Source organism: Dioscorea cayenensis, chromosome 1 (genome assembly GCF_009730915.1).
Source record: "Dioscorea cayenensis subsp. rotundata cultivar TDr96_F1 chromosome 1, TDr96_F1_v2_PseudoChromosome.rev07_lg8_w22 25.fasta, whole genome shotgun sequence".
Classification (NCBI taxonomy): domain Eukaryota; kingdom Viridiplantae; phylum Streptophyta; class Magnoliopsida; order Dioscoreales; family Dioscoreaceae; genus Dioscorea; species Dioscorea cayenensis.
Genome location: NC_052471.1, coordinates 25,681,935 through 25,692,726, shown reverse-complemented (window position 1 = coordinate 25,692,726; position 10,792 = coordinate 25,681,935). Strand labels below are relative to the sequence as shown.

The window sequence follows — 10,792 nt, the reverse complement described above, 5'->3', positions numbered from 1 at the left end:
GGGAGGCCGGATCCGATTATATTTGGATTTCCACGACTTAACTTACTCATCATAGAAACACTTTGCTTATTTTTTGGTACCTAATACCTGAATCCTAGGGGGAGCATCGCCTCGAATACTCCCACTTTTACCGATGGAGATCTCCATCCATTTAACACTTACATATTCGTCTCCGATATTCATTTCTTCGCACTATTAGATCACCACACCTTTCCATTTATCATTAGGTTAGAAAGCGTAGAAGAAGTTAGTACTAGTAGCCCCTGTCCGCTGTGGATTCGACTCACCCACTCACCGGGTAATTATTACCGACACCCGTGCACTTGCGGTTTACACGCATATTCGGACGCTGTCAAGTTTTTTTGGCGCCGCTGTCGGGGAACAGATATTAGGAAACGCTTAGGGACTTTGTTGCTCTAGCCGCTTATCTTTTTCTTTTATTTTGTCTATTCCACACTTTCTTTTTTTCTTCCATCATTCTCATCGATTTTTTTATTTTTGTTTTTTTATCTATTTCACTCTATCTTCTTCCACTCGTCTCTATTTTTGTTTTTTATTTTTGTCTTATTTACTTTTTCCTTGCATGGAACTTGAATGATGATTAATCCAGCTGTAGAATTATATTTTCGTGTTGATGTTCTCACTAGAAAAAAATTGATCAATTTATCAATGTTCATCAACAACACAATCCATATCTCATCGCCTATCATCCAAATCAAAGGAGCTACCCAAACCTCTTATGGGATATTGATGGACAACAATGGAAGCACCTCAACAAGAACTTCAATGGGATGAGAAAGTTGAAGAAGATGTACTTCGTTGGAAAGAGTGTTACCAAGATTTATTGAAGCAAACCGATGCCCGCTTTCCAAAAATATTGAGGCCACATTAAGTTGTCATGATGTTCCATCAAAAAAACATTGAGCATCATTTAGAGAGATCTTGGACATGCTTGCTAAGGAAAAAGAAGAATTTGAACAAGCAAGGCAAATGTCTCCGGGACATGATGAGGCCATGAGCACAATTGAAGAAGTTGGGCAAATTGAGTACATTGATGTAGAAAATGAAAAGAAAGAAGTTGAATATCATTTTGAGATTTTGGATTGTGTGAATGAAGATTGTGCTTGTGAGCGAGGAAATTTTCAAGGGGATTTGCTAGTCTCATGTTCCTCTAAGTTGAAAAATACACAAGAAGAAGCAAAACCCCTAAGGTAATGGAACAAGCATTTCTTTTTTTGGGATTGATCAACTCTTACAATGCAAGAAAAGAGGTTTTGGGAAGGGAAGAAGATGTGGGTAGGAGATTGAATCCATCCAATGACCCACCCTATGCTAAGCTTGGACAATTCCCCAACCCAAATTGTTTCCTTGGAGGCCAAAAGTTAGATGGTTGGACTCTCAAATTAATATTGCACCCCGACAACTAGATCCTTGGTTTAAACGAAGTAGCTATGCAATATCTAGTCGGGAGGAACACACTCTTTTCAAGCCTCCATAAGATAAGGAAGAGGTACGCCAAGCTTAGTGACGAAAACAAGCACTTCTTTGGTAGGCAAACCCAAGTTTTTTTAATTATTTTTCTAGCTTAGATACAGAATAAAATCATGAGTGTGTGCTTTTGCTAAATTTTTTTATTGGTGTTGAGTTCTTCATGAAGATTTTTTTGGTATTTTAGTTTAAATGTATGTGTGTGGCATGGTTTAGGATGATATTCATGTTTTTTTAGTTGGGAAATTGGACTTAATTTCATGTAAATATCTTTATGGATGTGTTTTTTGCGAATTTCTCACGTGCCCTGCAGTATAGTACCCACGCCCCCCATGTGGAGTTTTCACACCCCATGTGGGGTAAATTGATGAAGAGGACCACTATTCACAATTTCCATTCACACATCTCTTCATCTTTCTCACACACCCACACTCCCAAACATTTTTCTTGGTCATTAAAAAAAGTTTAGAAGGGTTTTACCGGCCATTTAATCATACTTTATTCTTCAATTCACACCCGGTGCGCCTCATTTTTTTCTAACGTTCTCCATGCCTCCACTTTTCAAACTTTATGTGGATATCTTGGATCTTATGCATTGTTCTTCATGGAAATCACCTTAATATTCTTGAGAATACTTTTATAAGAGTTTTGGAGCGCCATTGTGGGTCGGTATGGCATTTTTGGCCATAACCCAGCTCTCACGCTGTCGACTGGGATGCCCACGACCGATGCGGCTGAAAAATGCCCAGAAACCCACGTGGGCGCGTGGATCCACGGCGCTGCGGATTTTTAACAGCCTGTAGGGCTGCTTTCGTGCCAAAAATTGGCTACACGGGCGCGTGGATTTTTCCACGCCGCCGTGTCGATCGTAGCTTGCCATTTCATGTATATTTGCATTTGTTTGGCGCTTTTCTTTAGTGTATGCCACCAAGGTCCGAAAAATCTTTTGATCGTATACGATTAACCTTGGATGGGAACATTCTTTTTGATACACCGGCAACACCGTAAGACGACATCGATGCTTGAGGCGTCCCACTCATAATTCTTTTAGTTTTCTTTACTTTTTGTTTTTCATTTTTTTAGTTTTTATTTTATTTTTATTTTTAGACTTTTTAGTTAACTTTTGTGTTTTTGTTTGTTTGTGCGAGTTTGTGCTTCATGTGTTTACTTTATAAGAACTCGCTCATCTTTTTCTATTTTGTTGAGCTTCACCGAACCCCTTTGTCTATGTGCGATGGCCTTGAGAGTGATGTTGATGGTGTTTTTAGTCATAGACATGATCATGTGATATTGTCACATGGTCGGGTGAGCTTCACAACCCATACAACAAGCCCATGAGTTAGACTTCACCAAAAAGATTAATGAGGAGTTCAGAGAGTATTGTTTTTAATTGCATTCCCACACACATTATGCTTCCATTGTTATTATTTTTTTATTGTGCTTTGCATGCGCATACTGAGGACAATGTACATCTTTAGTGTGGGGAGGGTTCACCTTTATACATGACTTTTAGTTGTGTTTTTCATGAGCATGCTCTTGTTGCCAATGAAGGTTCACCTCAGAGTTAAGAGTTTAATTCTTAGTTTTTGAGGTTATAAACATGGATTTTATCATGCTCTAGTTTTTCATCCAATTTTATTGAATATTTTTTTGTCCGATTGCTCTTTCTCGCACTTTTTCTCGCTCATTAGACCCTATGAAGACTCTAGTTCATTATGTTTGGGACTTTAGTGTGCTAGTTTTTTTATTTGATCATCAGAGGAAAATCAGAAAAAAATCAGAAAAATTTGAGAAATGGAAATTGTTTGTTGTTTGTACATAGGGGTGTGGAAAGAGCTACCACCCATGATGTATGTAGCTACTCTCATAAGTCGATACTTGTTATGCCCTAATGAGAGAAAGAGCTATCTCATGGGATGTGTGAAAGCTACCATCCTCGGTAGAAAGAGCTACCACCTCGAAAGTGTGAAAGCCACTCGAGAGGCATCTAGGGAAAGGGCTACCTTAGAGGTTGTGTGAAGCTACTACCTATTCTTTTCTGCTTTATAAATAAGTCCCATGTTAATAAGGACTTGGTAGTGGACATAGTGTTGACATGAGTTGAGTTTTTTTAACACACACGCATCGCATTCGGATTTTTATCACATTCATTTTTTTATTGGATTGTTTGCTAGAGCATTGATTGTTTTTGTCTAGTGTTTGATTCTCTCCATGACTCGTAGAATTTTTATTCTTGTACTAATTTGGTGAACCTAAGGCCAAGCACTTCTCTTTTCTTTCCATAGGTATAATGTTTAATTTTGCTTGAGGACAAGCAAAGACTTAAGTGTGCGGAGTTTGATAAGTGCTTGAGTAGACATATTTTTATATATGTTTTACATGCATTGAGCATTATTTTTACTGTGGTTTATGTCTCATATTATGTATTTGGTGTTCTTTTATGCATATAGGTTGTGAATGACTTGAAGACTAAAAAAGAAGCAAAGATAGTCTATAAAGACACAATGTTGGGAGTTCTTGTTCAATTCAAGGACCAAGACACGAGAGCAGTTCATAAATGTGGAGATGTGTGCCAACTTCCAAGAAGATTCAAGTCAATTCACTATTTGGAAGGGTACAAAGGTAGCCACATCTTCATATTCCTTCTCTTTGTGAAGATTGCAAGACCTTTCAAAGATACATCGATGAAGAAAAGTTTTATAGCCTACCACATGGACGTGTGCCCGGACATGTGGCCTCAAGAGAAGCTCTCCATCAAGGCCATCAGTTCATATATAAGGGGGTTTATTTCTATGGTTTTAATGTACTTTCATTCATTGATGGTGTGTTTTGTATGTTGCTCCATGGAGAGCTAAAACCCTAGAGGGTATTTGGGCTTATGAACACTAGGATTCTAATCTTTTGTGGATTTGCTTAGTGTTTCTATTTAATCCGAGTTTGATTAAGTTTTAATCTTGTATTCTTATTGCTTGCTTGTTTAATTAATCCTTGTGGTTAATTGGATTTGCATGATTTGTTACTTTGATATGAGAAAGGTCTCCATTAGAGTTAGAAATTCAAGGTTAAAGATGGTTGAGAGGGTGAGTCTTGAGATAGTGGAGTGTCCCCTCTCCCTTCCGATTGAGTGTATTCTATCTCCGTTCCATAAGCTCTATGCAACCATATTTGGTGTGAGGCGTGAGATTGAGAGATTTCTCCTCCGGGACCTTGTAGGGGGTTAGGATCCTTCGTCGGGAATTGGGGTTGGATCAATCTTTAGGAATCAGATACAACTCTTGGAATCCCTAGAGTGCTTTGCAGTCATATGTGGTGTGAGCTGTTGAGATTAAGCGATTTCTCCACCGGGACCTCGTAGGGGACTAGTATCGGTGATCGGGAGGCCAGATCCGATTATATTTGGATTTTCACGACTTAACTTACTCATCATAGAAACACTTTTGCTTATTCGGTACCTAATACCCGAATCCTAGGGGTGAGCATTGCCCGAATACCCCACTTTTACTCGATTGAGATCTCCATCCATTTAACCCTTGCATATTCGTCTCCGGTATTCACTTCTTCGCACATTAGATCACCACACCTTTTCCATTTATCATTAGGTTAGAAAGCGGAGAAAGAAAGTTAGTACTAGTAGCCCTATTCCCTCGTGGATTCGACTACCCACTCACCGAGGTAATTATTACTTCGACACCCGAGCACTTGCGGTACATACACGCATATTCGGACGCGTGTCACAACACCACGAACAATGGGGCGTCTGCCTAACCACCGGCTTTGTCCTCGCTTTTTCTAAGCTTACGTGCACCATGGTTGGGATTGGAAACTATACCAATAGTAGCTTGGCATCGGGGAATCTATGAGTTTTTCAAGACCCGAAGGTAGCCGCACAAGACATTGTTGGGTGGCTCCTTAATTATTTTTTTGCATAAGTTCCTGCGGCTCGAGCCGACTTTGCGCCTTGACTCGGATGACATTCAATATCATGTACCCATGTTCCCATACATATATTAGCTAATGGTATGCAATTTCCTACTTGAGAATTTAGATCAAGTATCTCGTATCTATAAGCGGGGGGCATGGCCAAGAAGCGACCAGTGATCGTCCCCCTTCAACCCGACCTTTATTTCTGTCATGCGAACAAGGACTTGGAGCCGAAGGTATGTATGGGCATTACAGGGCGGTCGCATAGAAGCCTCTTTTAGAAGGTTTGGACCAATCACAATTCATCACCATTTTACCCAGCTTCCAATTGATGGGTGGCTAATATATAAGTGTTGACCTAAGCCCCCGTAGCACTGGCTCGACTGCCGAACCATGACGTTAGGCGCCTCGTGCAGGCTCTTCCTAAGAAGGTCGAAAGCCCCCTCTATTAAACTTTTTGAAAAAAAGCCTTCGTCATCCATATTCAACGGGGCTATTAGAGAAGCGACTTCGTTCTGGACTTCTTTCCTTTTCTTTTTTTTTAAGGCTTCATTTCTAATACCGGCTTAGTTACGAGCTAACTTTCGCTGACTTCTTTGTAGTCTCAGTGAATACTTTAAAACTCCGTTCCTTAGCCTCCACGGTGACGTGACTCCGTACCGACCCCTTTCCCTTTGTAGACGGATAAGTAACTCTGTAACCTTAGCTTTTCTCCTTTGCAGAATAGCTAAGCCAGTTCCTTAGTTTCACTTACCTAAAATCTAATATGTTATTCCATAACCTTAGCCGAGCCGAGGCTAAGTGACTTCGTAACCTTACCGTCCTTTTATTTTCGTACATTTTCTGATCAGGTCTAACCTTTCCCAGGCTTTCGTCCCTTCGCCTATAGGCGGCCGGCTTGGCTTCGCTATCGCTCATTACTTGGTATAGAGATCTCCCCGTGTAGTGTAGTGGTCGGCCTTCCCACCGGAATGCCTCCTTCCATATAAGCCCTTGACTACAATAACAGCGGGCTGTTAACCTTTGCTTTTGAAACTTAGCGACTTATATATATTTCTTTTTTTTATATTTAATAAAGAAAAGTGAAAGACAATTGTAAATGTAAAGCGAACGGGGCTCCCAGGCCGGGACGTCTGGCAGAATGCTGTGTAAACATTCTGGGCTCCCAGGCCAGGAGAACGGGGCTTCCAGTGAGACATGAAGGGTGAGCTTCTGGTGGTTAGCTTAACGTCGGTAGGCATTCTGGGCTGGAAGAAGGAAAGCAAATGAAGGGAGGCATGGAGGGCCGACTACAAGAAGCAAAGCTTTGTAAACTCGACAAGTCCCTTATAGAATGCCGACTACTTCATGAAGTTTCATAAGGGGCAGAAGCAAAGGTTAGCGAGGCCGACCACGTAATAAGACGTTGGAGGAGAAAGCTCGAAGAACTTCCCTTCATTCCTTGCTAAGCCAAGGTCCCAGGTCTCCGAGTCAGCCCGGGCTTTTTCGAAGAATCCTGCACCCATGGCCATACGGCCTGGCAGGCCTTCCCTTTCCGCCGGAGCTTCATGGGTGTTGCCCCGTTCCCCCATCAGATTTTGGATGTGAGCTATACTCCGCGAGGAGCCACACGGGCATATGGCCTTTTGCCTTGCCATTTAACCTCTCAATTGTCACCGCCTGGCCTCTTTTGCTACCACGGTAGCACCTAGTGTGGTCGGCACCAATCATGTTCGGGCAAAGAAGCTTACACTCATTCACATTGGTTCATCCTACTATGCCCCAGGCTTTTTACTCTTCTAACAACAATGGTGGCCGGTTGACACGTCCGAATATGCGTGTGTGTACCGCAAGTGCACGGGTGTCGAGTAATAAATACCCGTGAGTCGGGTAGTCGAATCCACAGGGAACAGGGGCTACTAGTACTAACTTCTTCTCGCTATCTAGCCTAATGATAATGGAATAGTGTGGTGATCTAATGTGCAAAAGAGATGAACACGGAGACGAATATGCAAGGGTAAAATGGAAGGAGAATCTCAATAAGTAAAAGTAGGGTATTCGGGCAATGCTCCCCCTAGGATTCGGGTATTAGGTACCGGATAAGCAAAGTGTTTCTATGATGAGTAAGTTAAGTTGTTGAAGTCCAAACATAATCGGGTCTATCTCTAGATCACCGATACTAGTCCCCTACGAGGTCCCGGTGGAGAAATCGCTCAATCTCAACACCTCACACCACATATGACCGCTAAAGCACTCTAGGGATTCCAAAGCGTGTATCCAATTCCTAAAGATTGATCCAACCCTAATTCCCGCGAAGGATCCTAACCCCCTACAAGGTCCCGCGGAGAAATCGAGCAATCTCACGCCTCCCACCAAATATGGTTGCATAGAGCTTAGGGAATGGAGATAGAATACACCAATCGGAAGGGAAAGGGGACACTTCACTATCTCATGACTCACACTCTCAACCCACTTCAATCTTGAGGTTCTAACCCTAATGGAGATCTCTCTCCCACCAAGGCAACAAATCATGCAAAACCAAATAACCATAAGATCAATAAGGCAAGCAAGCATTAAACAATCAAGAATGAAACTTAATCAAACTCGGATTAAATAGAAACACAAAAGCAAATCCACAAAAAGATGAGAATCCTAGGGTTCACAAGCCCAAAATACCCTCTAGGGTTTTAGCCCTCCATGGAGCAACATACAAAACACACCATTAATGAATGAAAGTACATTAAAACCATAGAAATAAACCCCCTTATATATATGAACTGATGGCCTTGATGGAGAGCTTCGACGTCTTGAAGGACCCACTCCGAAGCTAGGTTCACCGGTGGCTTCCTTTATGCTATGACGGAGGAGGAATCGATCAAAGTTGGTGACAAAAGCGCCTCCAAAGCCGCAGAAGACCTCCTCTCCAAACCCTAGCCGTCCTCACCCCTCAAGAGCCGCACAAAAGATGAGAAAGAATAGGGCAAAACGGCTATTTATAGGCCTTAGATCGCGTCGTCACGCGTGCCCTCACGCCGCGTGCTGGATTTTTCCACGCGCTGCTGGACGTAAGAATTTCGATGACTTTTTCACAAAACGTGATCCGAACACTCTTCTCTTAAGGCCACATGTCCGGGCACTACGTCCATGTGGTAGGCTATAAAACTTTTCTTCATCGACGTATCTTTGAGAGGTCTTGCAATCTTCACAAAGAGAAGGAATATGAAGATGTGGCTGCCTTTGTGCCCTTCCAAATAGTGAATTGACTTGAATCTTCTTGGAAGTTGGCACACATCTCCACGCTTTATGAACCCGCCTCGTGTCTTGGTCCTTGAATTGAACAAGAACTCCCAACATTGTGTCTTTTATAGCCTATCTTTGCTTCCTTTTTACTCTTGAAGGCATTCACAACCTATATGCATAAAAAAGAACACCAAATACACAATATGAGACATAAACCACGAGTAAAAATGATGCTCAATGCATGTAAAAACATATAAAAAAATATGTCTACTCAAGCACTTATCACCGGCCATTCGTCAAGGCCCCAGATTCCGCTGGATATCTCAGCGGTGGGATTGGATACCCGCATCAGATCGAAGTTCCATTTTTTTGCCTCCCTCAAAGGAGAGCTGTTTCTAGGTGGGTCGCTTCGTGAAAGACATTGTTTAGGACCAACGGGTCACACGACAGGTGCACGATTTACTTTGCACTCTCCATCCTTCGGCCCTTTGCCTATAGGCTTGGCAGGCAAGCTACCTTGATCCGCCTTCGGCTTCGATTCGTTATGCTCAGCAGCTCCAACAAGCCCTAAAGTTTCTTGCTGCCTCAAACTCTGCCAAGAAAGCGCTGCTTTACGTTTGATCCTATGTGCCCAGAGAACGCAATGCGTTCTCCACTTTCGGATCTCGCAAAGAGAAAACGTCTTTTTTCCGATGAGTTTCTCTCTCATTCGCGGAGCGAAGAAAGCGGGCTTTGCCCCAGCTACCGCTATCCTTGGGAAACCCAAAGAGCTACCGAAGGAAAGGGATGCAGTCTCTCCCTTGGCCAAGGGAGAGGACAGGGCAGAGAAGAAAACGTCCTTCGCGCAAGTTTGTTTGCTTCCTGCCCAAGCTTGGCTCTTCGACCAAGGAGGCATTCTGGTAGGAAGGCCGACCACTACATAAAGCGTAAGCAAGCACTTGGCTTGGGAGCAAGCTACCTTTCTTTGATCCACTTTCCCGGGCAGGGAAGAGAACGAAAAATGGCAAAAGATGGTGGCCGTGGTAGGTTCGAGGATCTTACGCGGCGGAGCGAACTCTTCTATCGTGTTGCATTTCCTCTGGCGGCGTAGCAGCACCCCCTCGATCCATCGTACTAGAGCGATCCGAGAAGAACGATTAGGGTCATATTCGGTCCTTTCTACAATGCCAATAGACGAAGTGCTTCGTTTCAGGTCCATTTTTCGCTGCAATCGCTTCGATCCACCCCCTCGGTGAAAAACAGTAATACGCCCGGAGGAATTCCTCCCTGCGGACTTCCCCGTACTCAAAGTGAAATGTCTAAGTGCTCTCCCCTTTAGGCTTTGTCTCATTCTCTCTCTCGTCATCATTCGATTCTGCCCCTACTTCAATGAAAGCTCCTCCTCCTTATCCTCAAAGATCGTCGTTGGTCCTTTATCATCTCTTTCTTTGGTCATTGATTGTTTAGAAAGCCATGCCTGCGAGAAACGGGCCCCCTCTTTGACATCAGATCTTGTCATCCGGGCGGGCAGCTTCCGGTCCGGGTGCTCAACTTTAGAAGTAGCGCCTTTTGAATAAATATAAGTAGGCGACTTGCTTGTGTTAAACATATAGCGGCGCCTTCCTGATAAGAGACCAGCTTTTTAGATGAGAGAAGGCCTGCTTTTTAGGAAGAGCTTTTTTTTTTGATGGAAATAGAACGTCGAGACTTGCCTCTTGGCTACTTAAAAAAAGTGGTGGAAGAAAGTGACCCGCAAGAGGCTTCTTTAGATCGTTTCACTCATGCTTTTTGTAGAAAATCAAACTATTCCCCTTGGCGCGCACGCACCGCACCCTTCGCTATGTTCTTAAATGAATGAGACAGCACTCGCTCAGATGTCGTCTCTTCCCTTCGACAATAGTGTCTCAGGCTTCATCCCCGAAAGATCAACTGGCGCAAGACAAGCACACTCGTCGGCAATCAAGATAGGAACCATCGGAGAGGAAGGAAAGCGCTGGTCTTTGAGATTCGAAAAAAAAGTCTTCGGGATCGGTTGATAGCAAACAAAGATAGAATGGCGAACAAAGAGAAGGCTATTGTAGAAGGTACGGTGATCGTAGAGGTAGGGGGGAGCAGTAGGCAGGGTGAACTTCAGAAGAAAGACAAGGAGGTGGCAATGCCGTAGGCGAGGCCGGCGCCGGAGAAG

The 10,792-nt window shown here is 43.2% G+C and overlaps 1 pseudogene; it reads right to left on the bottom strand.

Moving 5' to 3' along the window:
* LOC120258054 overlaps window positions 1-10,244 on the bottom strand; it is a 17,919-nt pseudogene extending 7,675 nt beyond the window's left edge.
* Window positions 10,245-10,792: the final 548 nt, after the last annotated feature.